Below are 19,947 nucleotides of genomic sequence, written 5' to 3'. Positions count from 1 at the left end.
TCAAACCTGAGTATTTTCAATGGTTGGAAAACTAGGTCTTTTCCATTCAGGATTTCCCTTACGCTGGGATAGATTTTCGTGGTGACCCAGACATGGTTCTTCCACCAGGAGAGCAGTGGGACGAGTCAGGTAAAACCATTTTCAACATTTTTCCTATTTTATTTTTTTTATTTTTCCATCGTCTCAAAACTGATAGTAAAAATTTTAAAATGTGGATGTGGGCCCACAGCGACCAGTTGCTCTCTGGCCTTTCGAGAGGAGGCAACCAGTTGCACCCGCGCCAGCCCCACAGGATGAATCAGCAGAGGTTTTGTCCGAGTTGGAGGGTCATTTTGAGCGCTTGACAGGAGATATTCCTGAGACCACTATAGACGACATTCCTCGTCAATTTCAGCGCTATGTGATTGGAGTCCCGGGACCTTTTAGGAGGTTCCTTTGCAAGGTGGCCCGTGCAGTGGTTTCTTATAGAGATCATCACCAGTGATAGGATGATCGCCTATTGTGGGCACATTTGACATTTTGGTTTTTTGTACTTATCATTTTTGCCGATCATAAGGTGTTTTTCAACCTATGATCGAGGACGATGTATTTTTTTTGACACACTCCTATATATATATATCACTATTACCAGCTTATCTTGTTGATCATGTTATGGAATGATTTTAAATTTACATGTATGATTATTGCAAATGTCTATTTAACATTCGAGAAGCAATTGCATCTGCTAATGTATTTAAAGATATCGGAATATGCTTTTTTCCAAGGAAAAAAAACGGTAACTTTTTATTAAAAAGATAATGAAAAGTTACACTAGCAGATGCATTGAAGCATTCCGTATGCTGCCACAAGGGCCCGAGTGCTTTCGCACCCCACGCAACGTTAGAGGACTAACGTGCAAAAAGAATAAGAAAAGAGAAGAGAGGAGAGAGTATGAAAGGGGCAAAAACTGGAATCCGGCAGTGAGTAGAACTCACGCTTCAAGTTTTTCTCCCCTTTTTCTTTTCGACCTTGCGCCACTCTCCTTGAGTGGGCTCGATCGAAGCAATGACTAACTGTGTCTCTGTATTCTGTGGGCCAGGTTCTTTGTCTGAATCTGAAGTATCTGAGTGGTGGTGCCGTTTGGTGCCTCCCGTACTAGGATCCATGCTTGTCTCCACTGCCTTGTTGTCTGATGAGATTCCTTTCTGTTTCTCCATTTCTTGAGTTTCCTCAGTTTTCTCTGCTGGAGGTTCTTCCTCTGCTGCTTCTGATTCTTCGTCCTCTGAATCTGGGTGAGAAAAATTCCAACCTTTCCTCTGCTTCCCTTTCTGCTTCTTTTTATTCTTGGCTTCTGGACATGTGCTTTGTAAGTGTCCTGTCTGCCTGCAGATCCTACATCTGAAAGCGGTGTTTTCATAATCTAGTACCTGCAACCAGTTCTGTTGTTTGTAGATCAACCTTATATTTTCCGGCAGCCCTTTACTTAAGTCTACTTCCACACAGATACGTGCGTAAGTGTAGATCCTTTCATCGATCCTGTCCAGGTCTGTTTTGATATATTTCCCTATGCTGTTCCCAATGCCTTCCAGCACTCGTTCATCCCAAAAGTGCAATGGAAGATTGTGTAGTCTAACCCAAACTGGCATTCTGGTTACCGTCATTTTATTTGGATCAAAATCTGGGAACCATGGAGTCACAAACAACCCTGCTGTTCCCCAAAACCATGGCCCAGCACTGATGACTATACCTCTGACTTCCTTGGATGTAAATCTTACTATGAAAAAACCCTTTGCACATAAATGAATGTCACACTCCATGGTCCAGCTGGTGAAGATCCAATGGAAAAGATCCATAGGTTTAGGCCAAAAGCTGTTGAAACGGCAAATTAAAGCTTGCGTTTCATAGGACTTGACGAAATCATCGAGCCCTGAGGAATCTAAGTTTAAAGCTGGGGTTTGCTCTGACTGATCTACTATGTATGGCCTGGGCATGTGTCCTCCTTGATCTGGGGAGAACCCTGAATTTCTGCTGCCCTGTAAAATGTTTTTATAGGATCCTTTTGGTTGGTGCTGGGCTGCAGCTTTTTTCCCCTTGTCTCCCCCTGAGGAGCTTGTCTGTCCCTGAGGTAGAGCCCCTCCTCTCAATCTGAGATTTAAAATAATGATTTATCCTGGCCCAATCTCATAACTTTCCAAAGATCTACAGTCCTGGAGGGACCACCTTCCACTAATCAGATGCTGGGCCTGAACTGGGTATCCCATTTCTGCCCATATTTGTTGTTTTAGCTGCATGGAGATGTCTCCTGCATGAACCCATACTAATCGAGATTTCCCCTGGAAATCAGAATCTGAGCTTTGGCTGATGGCGAAATTCCAGATCTGGCTCCGTTTTGATTCGTTTTTCCTTTTGCATGTCTAGATCTGCATAATCTCTGCCCAATCTAGGATTGATGTCTCCGTTCTGCCGCCTGGACTCCAACTGTAATCTATGATTTTTGCCTTCGATCTGAGGCCTGAGATCAAACTGTACTCCGATAAAGGCTAGATCGTGAAGATCCGAGCCAAGACTGCAATGTCTAGGTCCATGCGAAAAAGGAGAGAGCGATTCTGCTATGTGCAGTCCCCCCCTGCCGTTTCTCCGAGCATTCTTGTTTTGACAGCTCCTATCCTCTAAACGCCATACGCCATATGGTCTTCTATGTTCGAATACACAGTTCAGGATCTTGTTCTCTTGCAGGATAAAGCCCTCCTCATATATCCACGCAGAAAAGAGGCCTACCGTTGTTTGCTTCGCCTCACGGTCTCGCTGAAGACTTTTATCTCGCCCCCGATCCAGGATCGCTTGATTCCTTTTGACTGTAGCCCCCACAGATACATAGCCGCGCAGATCTGAGTAGATCTGTGGTGTTTGACTACGGGAGACAAAGTATTTCACTGTAGACGGATGCGTTAAAGGCAGCCAAACAACCGCATTCTCTGTTTTCCCACAACCTGAGTCGCCTTCAGCCCCTGAGGCGGCCTTAGGGACCGATACGGCAGCAGTCAGAAACCTTCTCGAGCAAACCCTAGCCATTCTGCAAAGCTCTCCGAGTCTCCTTTTCTCTCCAGAACCTCCGATGAATTCTCAGATATCGGAATATGCTGATATTCAATGTAATCAAATTCACGTTCCAAGAGACACACTCTCAAAAATAATCTTAATAACACTGGGTTTCTAGTGGCATACACTCTATTAAGCTGTAATACAACGAGTTCAGAATCTAACCTCACTATCAAACTCCGAATCCCAAATGAAATAGATTCAGACAATAACTCAATCACTGCACTGTACTCGGCAATGTTGTTTGTTGTTTGACCGAGGCTTACCCCACGCATAGATACTAATTCGTTAGAGGGTGAATAGATAACCCAAGCTGCGGAAGAGATATTCCGTGTATTACGACAAGCACCATCAGCGAAACCAATGTATGTTTGGAGAGGCATCGACATCTGCAATATCAAGAGTAAAACCAAGATAAGCAGGAATAATGACGAAAAAAACACTCTTTAAGCTAAGCACACTGTTTAAACTAAAACACACCGGCTAGAAAGAAAAACTATCCTAACTAAAAATCTCCATACCCATTCTTTTAAGCATAATACCTCTTCAAGTAAAGGCCATTTCTGGGTTTACCCAAAGGGTCCCCATCAAAGTCTACCAATTCATAAGCCCCTTTGGCTAGCTATCGATTGACAACATAGGGACCATGCCACATAGGAACGAATTTTCCAGCGCCTAATTTATCATTAGCTTGATCATAAACTAAGACTAGATCCCCTTCCAAAAAATTTCGAGGGGTCACATTTCGATCATACTGAGCTTTCATTCGTTTTGCGTGAGTCTCGATCGCCAATGCAGCATCACGATGATTCTCATCTAATTGAGCCAAGTATAACAAATGCTTTTCCTCTTCGGAAGTGGCTGGAAGTAACTCGATGGCCATTTGCAGTGATGGGATTTTGCATTCAATGGGTAACACGGCTTCCAAACCATAGACTAGTTGGAAAGGAGTGAACCCTGTTGATGTTTTTACTGAATTTCGGTACGCCCAAAGCGCTGAAAATAGCATGTTATGCCAATTCGACCGATGAATCCCGATGATTCGTCGGATCATGATAACTAAAACTTTGTTGATGGACTCAACCAGACCATTCGCTTGTGGATAATAAGGGGTTGAACTATCGTGACATAAACCAAGTTGGCCTGTAAGTTCGGTCATCATAACGTTTCGAAAATGACGCCCATGATCAGTGATTGTTGCTTGTGGGACACCAAACCTAGTAATTATATGATTGAACACAAAAATTGCAGCTATCTTGCCGTCTGCCTCGAATGTAGGCATCGCCTCGGTCCACTTAGTAAAGTAATCTACCGCAAGGATGATATACGCATGCCCCCCGGCCGAGTGAGGGTTACATGTAATAAAATCGATACCCCATTTGGCAAAAGGACCAACGGCAATTATAGGGTGGAGAGGAGCAGGTGGAGTGCACATCTTACGATCAAAAATCTGGCAGTTGTGGCATTTTCGGACCGCTGTAATACAATTTTTAAATAAGGACGGCCATAAGTACCCAGCGCGCAATATCTTTTGGGTTGTGGCATACCCAGACATATGACTGCCACAGGCTCCAGAGTGGTAGTCATTTAGAACCCTTTCAGCTTCCTCGTGAGTTAAGCAACGTCGAAAATCAGAGTCCACCCCACGGCGATAAAGAGTATCTCCAATAACTCTGAATTGTTGGGACTGGAATCGAATTTTCCGACGTTCTGACCTTGAAATTTCTGGCCGAAAGGATTGGGTGTGGAGATAAACGATGATATCCCCATACCACAGATCTAAAGTGCTGATTAGAAACAAGGATTCGTCCACAATGGGCTCCTCCGCCACAGTTTCCGTGTCAGCATGCAGGAAGTCACACATTAACTCCACAAAAACTAAAGATTTCTTAGACTTAGATTTCTCAAATTCCAAGTCGAACTCTTGCAGGATAACGATCCATTTAGAGTACTTTCCCCCTAGCAATTGCTTGGTCAAAATGTAGATCATAGGGTTGAAATCTGAAATTACCATAGTTTTACGTAGTAGAATGTAGTGACGAAAACATTGGACAGCTTGGACGGCTGCCAATGCCAATTTCTCCACATGTGAGTATTTTAGCTCAGTTGGATTTAACGTTCGACTAAGGTAATATATCACATGTTTAGTTCCTGATTCATCTTCCTGAACTAAGACCATTCCAATGGTGGAATGAGAGGCGGAGAGATACAAGAAGTAATCCTGGTTGTAGTTGGGAGGATGCAACAACGGTGCATGGGTCAATGTGTGTTTGAGTGCATCAAAAGATTTCTGAGCTATCTCATCCCAATAGAATGGAGTGTTTTGCTTCAACAACCGAGTAAAACCCTTTGTAACCTCGGCGTAGTTAGGAATGAATCGTCGTAAAAAGTTTGCTTTCCCCTGCAAACTTTGTAGTTGGCGAAGACTCGAAGGAGGAGGCAATTTGATGATAGCTTCGACCTTCGAGGGATCAACGTGAATGCCAGCTTTCGAAACTACAAATCCCAGCAATCGACCTGTTTCTATACAGAAGACACATTTGTGTGGGTTCAACCGAATATGATAATGCCTACACCTCATAAAGATTGCTCGTAAATGGACGAGGTGATCAGCTCGATGTAATGAATGAGCAGGCAAATCATCGAGATACGATTGCACAATGTGTTTGATGTCATGAAACGCATAAGACATCGCCCTTTGAAAAGTTGCTCCGGCATTCTTAAGTCCAAAAGGTAATTTGCAATAAGCAAATGTCCCCCATGGACAAATGAAAACCATTTTTGGTTGAGTGGCAGGTAGAATGTTGATTTGATTGTATCCGGAAAAACCATCCATAAAGGAGAATATTTCGCTGCCGGCACAATCATCAATGATTTGATCGATATAGGGAGTTGGGTAATTGTCCTTTGGACAGGCTCGATTAATGTCCCTATAGTCGATGCATATTCTTATTGTTCCCTGCTTTTTGTTAACCGGAACAATATTCGATACCCAATCTGTTAACGGGATCGGATAAATGAAACCTGCTTTCAACAGTTTTTCAACTTCTGCTTTAATTGCAGCAGCTTTTCGTGGGTGAATCTGACGCAAACGTTGCCGGATGCGTTTAGCGTCCAGGTAAGTCTTGATCTCATGAACAACAATCGCGGGATCAATTCCTGGCATTTCCTCATAGGACCAGGCAAATACATCGCGGAATTCTTGAAATAGGGCCTTATATATTTGAATTTCGTCATCTGTACATGAGGCACCTATATGAATGTTCTCAACAATTCTCGGCTTAACCGAAATGTCAATAGGAAAAGTTCGAGAGATGTTTCCCAAATTTAACTCTGAATCGGGATGTTTCATTGGATTCTGAGGTTCCTTGACATATTCAGTTGTAAAAATTGATGAGAAATCATTTTCAAAACGATCATCCTCAGGTAAAAATGAAGATCTGTGATGGATATCTTCCCATGGTAAATCATCTACACATAGGATTTCACGAATTTGCTCATCAGAGTGAACAAGTTCAGAAAACGTAGTTAAATCCGAGGTTGATGTGAAAAGTGATTCCTCACGGACCACATTCATTAAGTCATTTTTGGTTGAACACGGGTTGGCAAAAGATTGCATGGCTTCATAGGCAATTTCATATGGACTCAAAGGCATGGAATTTCCAAATGAGTCTATCTCAGCTTCAGAAGGGACGATCCAAGGATCATCATAAATTATGGTGTCTGATGTAATCATATGAATGGTTGCAAATGAAGATGATGCGTTGATTGGAGGAAAAGGAAAAGTTCCCAGTAAGCCGACATCTTTAACTAATCCTACTCCAACATCCTTATATGGGATAGTCGTTTTACCAACATGCTGAATACTCTCCGAAGAGGCTGGGTCGGATGAAAATTAAGCCAGCTGGTCTATTATTACGATCTTCCCATTGTGTGGAAACTTTATTACTCGAAAGACCGATGAAACGACCGTTGTCATAGCGTAAGACCAACTTCGACCCAAGAGAAGGTTGTAGTCTAGAGGGGCATCAACCACCTCCACATCTAGACTAACGGTTTTTCCTTCAACCCCTATAGGTAAATCCTGTAGAATGCCAAAAGGATGAAACCCACGGCCATCAAAGGCCTTTAGAATCGTCGGGGATTTATTTAGTGAAGGAGAACCAAGCGATCTCCAACACTGTATCGACATAATACACGTTGAGGCTCCCTCATCAATTACAGTCCGATGAATGGGCCTGTTTTTTACTATCACTGGAATCTGGAAAGCCATTTGATGAGGAAAATGTGGTGTACTATCTTCTAGATCGAAAATTATTAGGTTCGGGTCCTGAACATCAACAGCTCCTATAGCCGACAAAAGTAATTTACGTTGTGCTGGGCATGATTGCAGCACTTCCAAAGCCGACATTGCTGAGGGTGAAACAGCTAAATCCTCAACAATGTTATAATTCTGAGCCGCTCTCGCATGTGGATTGAAAGCTGACTTTCGAAGTATACCCTTGGCGGGCGGTTTGATTACCAAGTCTGGATTAGGTTTCTCGATCTGTAGTGGATCGGAACCGGGAGCTAAGGTTGATCGATTAGAATGGGAAGATTCTGCTTCTTTACCATCAACAGGACTCTTACTACCATAATATTGCAATCAAGTCGCAATCCTAACATGGGACATCATCAGTATGGGTTCTTCATTGGCACCCAAGGATGAACCTATCATCTTACTGTCTTGAGCCGGAAAAGGATCCTTCAAAACAGCAGGAGTTTGGGAACCCTTGGCAATCTTCACAACCTCTGCACGATGAGGGCAGTCTCTTGTAAAATGTTCATCTTCACAAATGAGACAAGGATAACGAGGTTTGCGCTTTTCGTCATTGGATTCCACCTTTTCAGGTTTCTCCTTTGAACTTTTGTCCATTTTGTTATTCTTCTTTCCTTTCTTCTTCCCACTGGATTTTGATTTGGCTGTAGATGATTCTACAACGTGAATATCGGCGGAAATCTCTGCAGAAGAATCTCCTGTTGGGGAATCAGGCAAGGTTATGATTGGGGAAGAATTCTTGGAAGACTTCTTCTTACTTTTAGTGTTAACCGTGCCAATCATACCATCGGCGGCATGAGATCCCAAAGGAGCTATAGCGATTTGATTTTGCTTGGGAAGATCGGGGATTTTTTCATGTAACATACCTGACTGAGTATAGACCAAGTCAAGGTACTGTGCTTGGGCAATGACTTGCTCCTCAGTAACAACTCCGGCTTTAGCAACATCTTCAATGATCTTTGGCAACAAAGATTTTACAAACCATTCAGCCAAGATTTGATCAGGAATAAATACCTTCACTAAACGACGTCGACGTCTCCACTCATGAATATGATCTGAAATGTACGTGGATGTCGATTGTTTTAGCGAAGTTAACAATTCCGTGCCATTGTCATATTGGACTGGCAACTGAAAATGAGTTAAAAACGAGGTAGCTAACTGACTAAAATTATAAAAAGTGCCTCGCGGTAACTCAATGTACCACTTGGCCGCGAGACCAATTAGAGTGCGCTGGAAAAGTCTAAGACGGATTGAATCATCTGAAATGGAGTTAGATGCACACCAGAGGTGGTAAGTCATCACATGGTTCGACGGGTCCTCTCCTGATTTACCTTCGAACTTGGGAATGTCACTGGGAAACTTGTTCGGCATGGGCGGCCAAAACGGAAGATAATTAATGGGATCGTTCGTTAGGCGCGACAAGTCAGGCAAGTCCAAAGTTGTGATAAACTGTAACTGCCGATTAGGATCCCTGAAACTCTGGGTCATGAGACCAGCCCCAGGAGGAGGATATCCAGGATAACTAGGAATAGGAATCGCATTCGGGATATTGTATCCTCCCGGAAAACCAGGATTAACCGGACCGTACTGGGGTTGTTGAGGTTGTTGATAAGTGTAACCAGGATACGGTTGATACTGATAAACTGGCTGGTGGACAGCAGGACCGAATTGGTACTGTCCCTGGTACTGTTGATAGGTGAATTGTGGTTGACTTGTGACAACCGTACTTAAACCAGGTTGTCCTACAGGCATCTGAACCGAAGTTTGAATCGTAGATCCAGACGGTGGTAAAGATGTCTGAGGAGTAGATACAGGAACAGTAGAAACCAGAGCTGTCGATACTCTAGAAGTAGGTGGGGTAGATTGAACAGATGTAGCGACAGTTGTAGCAGTCGTTTGAGGCGGAGTACGAGGTGTACTAGGCCCAGGCTGAGAAACTACCGAAGGTACAAAAGTTTGAATGTTAGACTGGACTGGTTGCTGGGGTGTACCAGAAACTAAGGGTTGTCCAGTTTGAGATGACAACTGTAGACTTGGCTGCAACACCTGTTGGGTTTGCGATGGATCCCACACTATATCATTCCGAGGTACTGACTCATAACTGGTTGAGAATATTGAGGACCATAACCGGGTTGAGGGTAGGATTGATAATTGAATGGTACATTTACGGTTCCTTGAACATACATTTGACCTTGGGGTGGTTGGAAACCTTGGTTCGAGTATTGACCTTGGGGTTGATACCCTTGAGGCACATACTGATACTGGGGTTGACCTTGAGGTATAAATTGATACTGGGGTTGACCTTGGGGTACATATTGAGTCTCGGGTTGACCTTGAGGAACGTACTGTCTCGTAGGTATGTATTGTCCCTAAGGTTGCCCCCCAGATGCAAATTGTGTACCTTGAGGTTGCCCCCTAGGCGTTAATTGAGGCTGTCCCCCAGGTGGTAACTGGCCACCTTGAGGTTGAGGATTGGGAATAGAACCTGACATCATAAGAATGTCTTCTACGATCAACGGCTTTGCACCATTGCTTCCAGTTAATAACCCTTGCTCAATGGGTTGAGGAGATGCTCCCAAAAAAGTACCAGAAAGAGACTGATACCCAGAGGGAACAGATGGACTGCCGTACAAAAAAGATTTAGGCGATTGAGTAAACATGGACGACTGTCCTGACATATTTACGGGAGTATAAAAACCTCTAGGTGTTGGGTGATAAGGAGCACGAGGTGGTGAAAAACTTAACCTTGAGTTTTCTAAATAATTAGTTAAAGAAAGATACCAAGAACTACTCCTAGGTGGACTGTAAAAAATTGATTCACACTCCCTTAGTTCAATGACAGGTTGATTTTCAGGGATAGGGATACCTACTTTTTCTTCTTCCGCAGCAAGTTCTTCAATAGAAATAAGTCTAGAAGGAAGATCTTGAGTGATTACTCTTTCTACCCTAGGTGAACCAGGACCACTAAAAGTTGGAGAAACAAACCCCGATGTCGGAGTAGCAGCAAATTCACTTTCAGGCTCGGATATTTCGGGTTCTTCACCTATATCACTGGTAGACGAAAAGCTACCAGCGATTTCGGAGACAGACACTGACTGTGGATTATATTCTGCTACTGGCATTTGAAAATCAGGATGTACTATCAAAGAATATTCTCCTTCTTCCGGTGAACCAACTCTACTGTCTCTAGGAGTTACGAGGACTTTTAAGCCTTCAAGTTGGCTCGATACTTCCTCAGGAGGTTGGCCCCGAAGTCTACGGGACTTCCTGAGTAACTCAGCCACGTTTATAATCTCAGGAGACTGGCCCCAAAGTCTACGAGATTGTCTTGGTAATTCAGCCACAGTTAAAGACTTTTAACTACTTCACACGCAAACAAAGTAAAATCTCAATAAAAAGCACCTAAGGTCTCTAAAGAACTAAACAAATTTGAATCACACGCCTAAAGAATCTAGGAGATCAAACACACACAAACAGTAACTTTTCCGTACCGAAAACACTAGTTGGTGATGAAATCCAACATCGCAGAGTTCAGTACAGAAATGGCGGTTGGAACAATTACCCCAGCAACCTGCTTAATGAATAGACTGGCACAAGTTCCTCCACTTAACCGTCTCGAGTGAAGTGAACCCCCCAGAAAATCCAAGTGTGTCTAGCCGACGTCTGCTCCAGGTACAGTGGGATCTTCCCACCACTGTCACCTCAGGAAGAGTCCTAAAAAATATGGCCACTAAGGTTACCAACTGAGACAAATACACCTGGGGGAACAGTCTACGATCCGATACGCACGCAAGGGCAGAGTAGCAAGCTCAATCCCCTTGACGGCTCCTTGACATAATCCAAGGTTTACCAACAAGTGACACCAGGCTCCTCGACAATGGTTAATCCGAGGTTTACCGTTTTTAATACGTGAATATCTGGCATCGTTCCCAATGAGGAAGGATTGATTCCCACACTGGTTCGGACACGATCTCGTGCTTCTCCTTTAAGAGGAGCTTTCCCAGAGCATAAATGCAACAATTGGATTTCTTCCCTACCACAAGATACAACTACTTGTTTGTTTTTACTGTCTTGGAGAGTTAATTACTCTCCTACTCCAAGACACTAGCCTAAGCTAAGTTGGTGTATCAGAGCCCTAGAAATAAAAATGTTACTAGGTGAATTTTACTTTAAGTGTTAATTTTAATGGTTTTTGTTTAAGTCCAAAGGTGCGGAGATGAAACTCGTGGTATGAAGACTCAACTCAAAATCACTAAAAATGCACCTAAGATGATCTAAACAATCTTTTTCTCTTCGATGAATTTCTAAACTAAGAAAGAGTTTGAGAACACAAATACTTTAGAAACACAAATCTTTCTCAATTAAACAAATTAAAAGAAGAGCTTTTCCTTTCCAAAGCACTCAAAACGAGACAACTAATTATTTCACAAAAATTTCCCTTTTTCGTTTCAAAGCACTCAATCACTACAAAAAACAAACTTTTCCAAAAGAGATTTTTTTTTATATATATATTTTGCAAAACACTCAAAACTAATGAAAATGACTAACTTTGAGATCTACAAATTATAAAAACCTATTTGAAGTCAAAGCCTACTAAAAGTCTTTTTTAAGGATGTTTTACTCAGCTAGATCTAAGCTAAGGACTAATTTATGCAGAATCACAAATCAGTCAAGAACAACCAATTCCGTTTTCCTTTTGAAAATGAAAATCCAAACTCTCAAACACAAGCTTTTCGAAGTTTTGTAAAGAGAAAACTCAAAGCGGATTCCTCAAACAAGGGGAGATTTCATACATGGTCAGACTCATAAGAAGGCTGGTAGACACTAAGGTGATCTGAAGTCCCTACAGCTTCTAAGCTCAGAGCCACTACACAACCAAAACAAAAAACAAACCCAACAAGCAAAACTCCTAGGAATTTCACCTAAAACCCTAACACTAGTGAAATTAAACCAAGGAAAGTTTTTGACAGGGTACATGCAGGTCTAGGCAATGGCTAAAACCTATGAAGAAATTCTAAACTGATAAAAAAGAGAAAAATTTAAAATTTCTCAAAATTTTGACAGGGTACGCAGGCAGCCTGTTTACACAGGTGCGTTCACGCTCTGTGCACAAAGCAAAAGAGCGTACAGGTACGCACTGTGCTTAACTCAAAGGGTGCGCACTTCTCCCAAAACTATGAAAAATAAAAAGTAACTCAAAATTAACTAAATCCACCCAATCCCACAATCATCAAGCCAAAAACAAAAACAAAAATAGAGTTTCTTAGGTAAAAGTATAAACAAGGAAAACAATCAAGTCCCCAGTGGAGTCGCCATTTTGTCACACGGAATAAGTCGATCTTGCGGACAAGATAGACCTTCCTAGAATCTAAAGAAGACCTAATGACAAGCAAACCAACCAGACACTATATTTCTCTAAATATGCTTTAATAAAAAATAGCAAACAAGTGTTTTTAGGGCCTACCTTAGGTCCAACGCTAGCTTGTGGATGCCTTCGCTCCTTTGATCCAAATGAGCTCCTCTTCACGAATCTACAAACACAAACAAGGCAAACAAATTAAATAACACCTGAAAAGCCAATTTGCATAAAACATATTTAATATGAAAGTAAAGGAGTCCATGAAACAAATAACATAAGATACTTGTTGAGAAAAATGAGTTTGATTGTATTAATTCAAAAGAAGAAGAACCTTACAACCTTTGCCTTGACGTTGTACAAGCTCCTCCCAGGGTCCAGCAAGAAGTCTCCTCTACTTTGACAAGTTTCACTCACTCCCCAATGAAACCAAAAAGGTATGTGATCTCTCCTCTTTAGGCTTAACTAGGAAGTCTTGATTTCACTAGCATTTACCCTCAAAAATGTTCGGCTTCTAACCTCCCTAGCAACCAGCCCAATGCCTGTATTTATAGTGCAATGGAGGGAGGTTACTAGGTCCTCCTTCAAAGGGATAAAGCCCTTCTTCAAAGGGATAACTCCTCTTATCAAGGGATTAGCTCCTTCTCTTTTGGAATGCATGAACCACCTCAGAGCGAACAATCCATGTCAAAATTCCTTCTAGAAACCTCTAGAATTAACCCAAAGTGAGTTTTTAAAGATAAAAATTGCGCCTTTTGACTTTCACAGGGGTCCACACCTACACCGTTAGGGACAGAGCGGGCAAGTACGCAGCTTTAGTACACAGAAGGTGCGGGACCGCAGGTGACCATGAGAGAAAGTGCGGAACCAGAGTTACATTGATTTTTAATGTCTTTCTCTCATTTCCAAAGCTTGATTTGAAGAGCTGAGGTCTGAGACTTGCTTAGGAGGACAGTACAAGTGATGATAGACCCATATTGACTGCAAATAATCATGGTGACGATATTTTTGTGTAACACTTAGAATCAAAGCTCTTTTCCTAAATTCTTAATTGTAACCTTGTACACTTTTCCCTTTTAGTTTTCGAAGACTTTGCTAGCTCTTCATGGCTTGCTGCATGTAGGCTAGTGGATAATATTTCTTTTTAATTGCATAAAAAAATTCACTCCAGATAGAAAGAATCTTCCCATGTTTCTTCATGTCAGCTTGTGTCTTGCCTTCCCACCATCCCAAGGCAGTGCCCCCAAGGCGTAGGCTGGCCAACTGAATCTTACTCTTGTCTAAGTCAATGCTCTGCACTCTGTAATAAACATCAATCTGTCTGATCCAATTATCCATCTTCTCTGCATTCAAATCTCCATCATATATTGGTAAATCAAATTTAACATCTAATTTAGTCAAAGATGTCTTCTTTTTATTTTCAAGGCTATTAGGAGGTATGAGAAATTTTTCTTCTTTCCCTTTTCCTTTGGAGTGGTCATGGAGGAAAGATTCTTCTTCTCTATCTTTTTTGGAGCTTTATGAATCTTCATCTATATGTTTCTTATGGTCCCAATACATTTCCTCCACCATGGATTTCAAGGTCATAAAACTATCCATGAACTGGGGGTCTGATTCCAAGGGATTTTCTTCCGACATTTTCCTCTTAGAATAGACTCTTCCAATTTCCGGGTTAGTTTCAGATAATTCTCCTTCTCCTAATTTAAGCTTCGATCTAGTTAGCATTCAACAACAAAATTCAGCACAAGCTTGTCTAGCCTTAATAACCCTATGCTCTTATACCACTTGATCTGGAATTCATCCAGGATAAAGAATGAAAGGTATTATAGAATCATGTGCATGGATGTGCCTATGTTACTTATGCAATGGATCGATAAGATTGCTAAAATTCATAGACACTGAGGTAATCAATGAAAACATAACAATCAAACATGTAAACAAAACAACTTTAATAAGGAGTTCACCCAATGCTCCTGGGCTATGTCTTCTAGTCCAGCATTTCAGTGGTGGCCTCTTCATTATGTTTTCAAGCAGATTTTTTAAAACAGTGAGCTCGATTCGAGACTCACTAACATAAAGAAGTCAGTAGGAATGGAGTGCACAAACTCTCCCAGGGAAAATTTTAAGAACCCCTCCTAAATTTATAAATATAATAAATGGGCGAATCTCCATGGTATATAGGAAAAATGGAAGACGATTTTATCAATAATATAATATGTATATATAATTTTTTGGCGAATCTCTCACCAGGAATGGCGAATATTTTACTCAATTATAAAATCTTGTAAGATCTTGGCGAGTCTTTCACTAAATAATAAAACTTTGTAAAGTCCTAGTGAATCTTAGCATAGGCTACATGCTGGTTTAATTCCCCCATTTAAATAGGCTACATTCCAGGTGAATACCATGGGTCAATACCATGTGCCATTTTGGTGAATACCATGGGTCAATACCATGTGCCATTTTTATTTTTATTAATTCTAATATTAGGGTTAATAATGGTTTTTTGCATGGTATTAATAACAATCTAGTCCATGGTATTTGTCCCATAGTATTTTGGCCATAGGATTCACCTAAATATAACCCATTTTTTGAGTGTTCGTAAATATAAGGTGACTTATGGAGTAAATATAAAAAAATGTTTTATTTGTTTACCATACCTCTCGTTTATTTATATTTTTATTAATTTACCATACCTCTTTTACAAATATGGTATTTGGCCCATAGGATTCACTTAAATAAAACCTCTTTCTTGAGCCTTCATAAATAGAACGAGGGTTATGGACTAAATATAAAAAGAGGTTTTATTTATTTACGATACGTCTAGTTTATTTATATTTTTATTTATTTACCATACCTTTTGAGTAAGTATAAAAAGACGTTTTATTTATTTACCATACCTCCACTTTACTTATATTTTTATTTGTTTACACCCTTACATGTATATAAGGTGACTTATGGAGTAAATATAAAAAATGTTTTATTTATTTACCATACCTCTCATTTATTTATATTTTTATTAATTTACCATACCTCTTTTATAAATATGGTATTTGGCTCATAGGATTCACTTAAATAAAACATATTCTTGAAAATGGGCGAATGGATTCACTTAAATAAAACCTATTCTTGAAAATGGGCGAATGGAAGTTTGTAAGTCCTAATTTCAAGGGCTAAATTTACCTTTTTTACCCTCTCCCTTAAAATAAGGTGGGCTATTTGAGGTGATTTGTAAAAATGTACTATGATACAAGATATTCGCCCACTAAAAATTTAAAACCCCTTAATTTCGCCAAAGGGCGAACATTCGCCCCTAAAATTATCCTTGGACTCTCCTTATTGAAACTCGACCTCTGAGGGTCACAGTAGTGTGACGGGCCTATGCCGAGGAGTTTGCTTGAACCTCTCAAGCCTTCATTGGAGTACAAAAACTCTCTGACTCTCTCTGTCTCTGTCTGGCTCGATGTTGCCTTCAGGTCAGCTCAGATTCTACTATCTATTCTCTATTATTAGCTTTCTGTGTCTCTGTTACTTTGCCTCTGCATTCTGCTTCTGTCAGTTCATGGCTTTAAATCTAGTCTTCTCTTTGACTGCTCTTTTCCACTTTCGACCTTTTGGTTTCCTTTCCTCTATCTATTCGAATTCCTCTGCTCTACATCATCATCACTAGGTAATGCCTTGTAGGGAGGTGGCCACCTGTTTGCTAACGAACTGGGTGTCTGAATCATACTCGAATGGCCGTTAAATCTGTTTGCTTCAAGATCGTCCCCGAACACGAATAGTTTACCAACTCATCTTCCATGTCGAACATCAAATCCTCTGTCATCTTGCTTTTTGACCTGTCAAATCCGGTTAGTCATCGGGATGCATCTCCACCATTGATCTGGACCCCCCAGATCCTACGGTCATCCTTCATATCGGGGGGAAAAGTCAAACGATGTTTACCATTCCGATGCGGGCAGTTTTCTCTCTCTTCTACCGAATGTGTGTCGCTCGATGTGTGGCATCGGGTGGGACTCAGTCAAAACTGCTTACCACGTTGAATCCTTCCGATATCCTGCTCGTTTTGGGGAATCCACCTGTAACTTCAAACATCATATTTCATATGGTATATGCTACTTAGATGTATCTATCTTGCGTATGTATGCGCTTTTATCATAGTCAACCAGCATATACATCTATAAATATTCATTCATGATTTGTAGCTATTCCAAACTTGAGTTATACCCATATCATAATATTTACAGAACATTACATGCATCAGTATACAGATCTAGAATAAGTGTGATCAAATCGTATAGAGATGATTCATTCCAAGCCATTAGATCCCAATCTATCCTTAGATCTTGTTTTCCATCAACCGATGAGATTCCTCCTTAGCTCAGATCAAGCGAAGGATTATGAACCCATAACTTGCATACTAGATCTCATGCTTCATCAAATATTCAAGACTTTCTCTGTACCATTGCCTAATGATCTTCTCATCCTTTTATAGTCTTAGGCCTTACTCAATACCATGGTCCAAAACCATAGAGAATCAATACAATGGACCCAATACCTGGGTTCAACACATCGGACGAGATACCATAGTCCAAAACCATAGGTCCAAATACCAAGGACTAAATACCATGGACCAAAACCCAATGTATGCACCTTCCGTTGCATGAAAGTGCATGTATATGTATATGCACCTTTTGTTCATCTAACCTGTGTGTATACACAACTTTATCAAGGGTAACCTGCGTATATCTCTTTTTCTTCATTCTGTGAGCCTGAACTGTGATCTGTCATCTCAGTAAGTTGCCATCAAGGACAACACCTGTATCATAATGCCAACAATCTCCTCCTTTGGACTTGATGGAAAATTTAACATGCCATACTGAGAACTGTCATCTTAATGAGTTGTCATTGTTCATTACATATGAACTGATTCCTTTGAGCTACCCTGCATCCCATGTATTCTATCACATCTGATCTCTCTTCTATAGATTCATCTAGTTATATATATAAGTGAGATGTTCTGCTACAAGTGGGTTGCTATCAAGTACAACACATGCATCATAATGCCAACAATCTCCCTCTTTGGACTTGATGGCAACTGTTATCACTCAGGTTGTTCCCTTTGACTCCTAAGGGAATACGGCCGAGGTAACCACTAACTAATCTTTTGGCCACAGGTCCTAGCCTACCTGTAACCAGAGAGGGCTCTCTCTTTCTGATTTAACTTTGTTTTGATGAAGTTTTAGGCTAGCTATGATGCACAAGGTTTTGTTTTGAATTTGCTGGATGATGATTTCAGTCAGAACATGTATGTTTTTGCAGGGTGATCTAGGCCATTGGGCATGGAGTCCGTGATGTTTAATTGCTTGATATGTCTGTTTTGAAGAAACAGTGATGCTACAGAGCCAGACAGGTGTCTGTGGAACAATTTTTCGAATCTGTAATATGATGGGATGAAATCAGGGAGTGAAAGGCAACTAAGGATCTTTCAGTAAACTGATATGGGGAATAGTGGAAACATTACTTAGGAGCATTTGAGAATTCCTGAATAACATTTATGTTGATAGAACGAATACAAACATGAGCAACTAAGAATTCATGTTTATGATTAATTCTGAAGAAAACATATTTAACAACAGAGATTGAGCACAGGGTGTAATCAAACATTTCCTATACCATTCTTTTTCTCTATTGCTAGGCTAGTGAAACATGTATATGAATTAAGTAGACATAAAAAAGACAAAACATAGTTCAGGATAACTTATTGTTCCATTAGACACCACAGGAATTCTGTAACAGCACGCAGAGCATCATTGAGACATCAAACACTCAAGAGATAGTGAACTTTTCCAGCCTTTGCATTAGATCATCTGAAAATATACAATATAGTGTCTCAGAGAGAAAATCACCAGCCCCAAATACGTTGTAAGGGGAGGTATATATACAAAATTTAGATACAAAAATATCTAGCTGATGAATTAATGGCTCATAAATTCTGTGCCAACTCCTGAAGAATTACAGTTGAGAGAGTAAATGCTGTAATAACTGCTTAGTGCATTAGCTGTCCAAAATTGTCAGAAAGTTTTGACTTTGTGACCCATTGAGTCGGCTGGAGCCGTGTTGCCCAAAATTTGCGCGTTTCCCTTGCTTTGGCTTGCTGTCGCAGTCTCATGCTAAGTCACTTCTTTTACCCGCCCTGCCTGTTGTCCTGATGTTTCTTTTTGACTTTGGTTGACCTGAAGCTGATTAGGATAGACCAAACCGAGATTATTGAGGCAAAATTTGTAGCATTGCCTGCCACCAATCTTCCTTGGGCAGTTGGTGTCTTCATATTTTTATCAAAGTTTCATCTGCCTCTATATACCTGTAAAAATTTGGTGGGACCTCAAACAAGTGATTGATTTCATGCTCAATGTAGAATAAATTTTCAAGCTTGTTATAGAGGCTCTGCCCTAATGGAGGTCTTGTTTCTTCAGAAGTACTGGTGGATGCTGTGATCTGATTTTCAATAAAGTTTGTCATCCTAGTGGCATATTGCTCACGGGTGAGCAGTCTTCCTGTGCCGGTCAATAGGTTGGGAAATCCTTGATCTTGCACTACTCCCATTCTAAGTTTGTAGTCATCCACCTCAGCCTGCATTTCCTGACATTTTCTTTCCACAGTCTGCACAAAATTTCTGAGGGTCAACACCTTTTTAACTATTAGAACAGCATCTATTTTGTTGCTGATGTTCAGGGCTGCCAACTCCTCCTTGGTGTGATTATTGCGGAAATATATCATCTTGTTGGCTTGCTCAGGCTTATTCCCTAGTGCTGCTCTGGCCTTTTGGCTTTCAAATTGTGCTTGGCCTATTAATTCCATCTGCTCATGCACTGTTTTGATTGACTTCCACTGTTTGGTAATGGAGTGGTTAATCCGGGTCCACAAAATCTTTTTTATTTCTGCCAGAGTATTCTCTAATTTTAGTTCCTTCTCCAAGGCCTTTATTTTGTCCTTTAGGGCCTTAATCTCTCTGGTCTGCTCTGCTACTATCATTTTGGATTTATCATACTTAGTTTCCAGCTCTGCCAATTTCTCTTTGGCTTGTTTGATCTCTGTAGCCTGCAGTTCTAGTTCTTTGACAACTTTGGTCAAATCATCCAGGCTTATGTTAGCCTCAAGAGCTGTTGTTGTTGTTGCTGCCGCATCTGTAGTT

The sequence above is a fragment of the Pinus tabuliformis genome, chromosome 6 (genome assembly GCF_031772625.1).
Source record: "Pinus tabuliformis cultivar Carrire ecotype Pingquan chromosome 6, CPIR1, whole genome shotgun sequence".
NCBI classification, from domain to species: Eukaryota; Viridiplantae; Streptophyta; class Pinopsida; order Pinales; family Pinaceae; genus Pinus; species Pinus tabuliformis.
The sequence above is the reverse complement of the archived record's forward strand: the minus strand, read 5'-3'. Positions refer to the sequence as shown.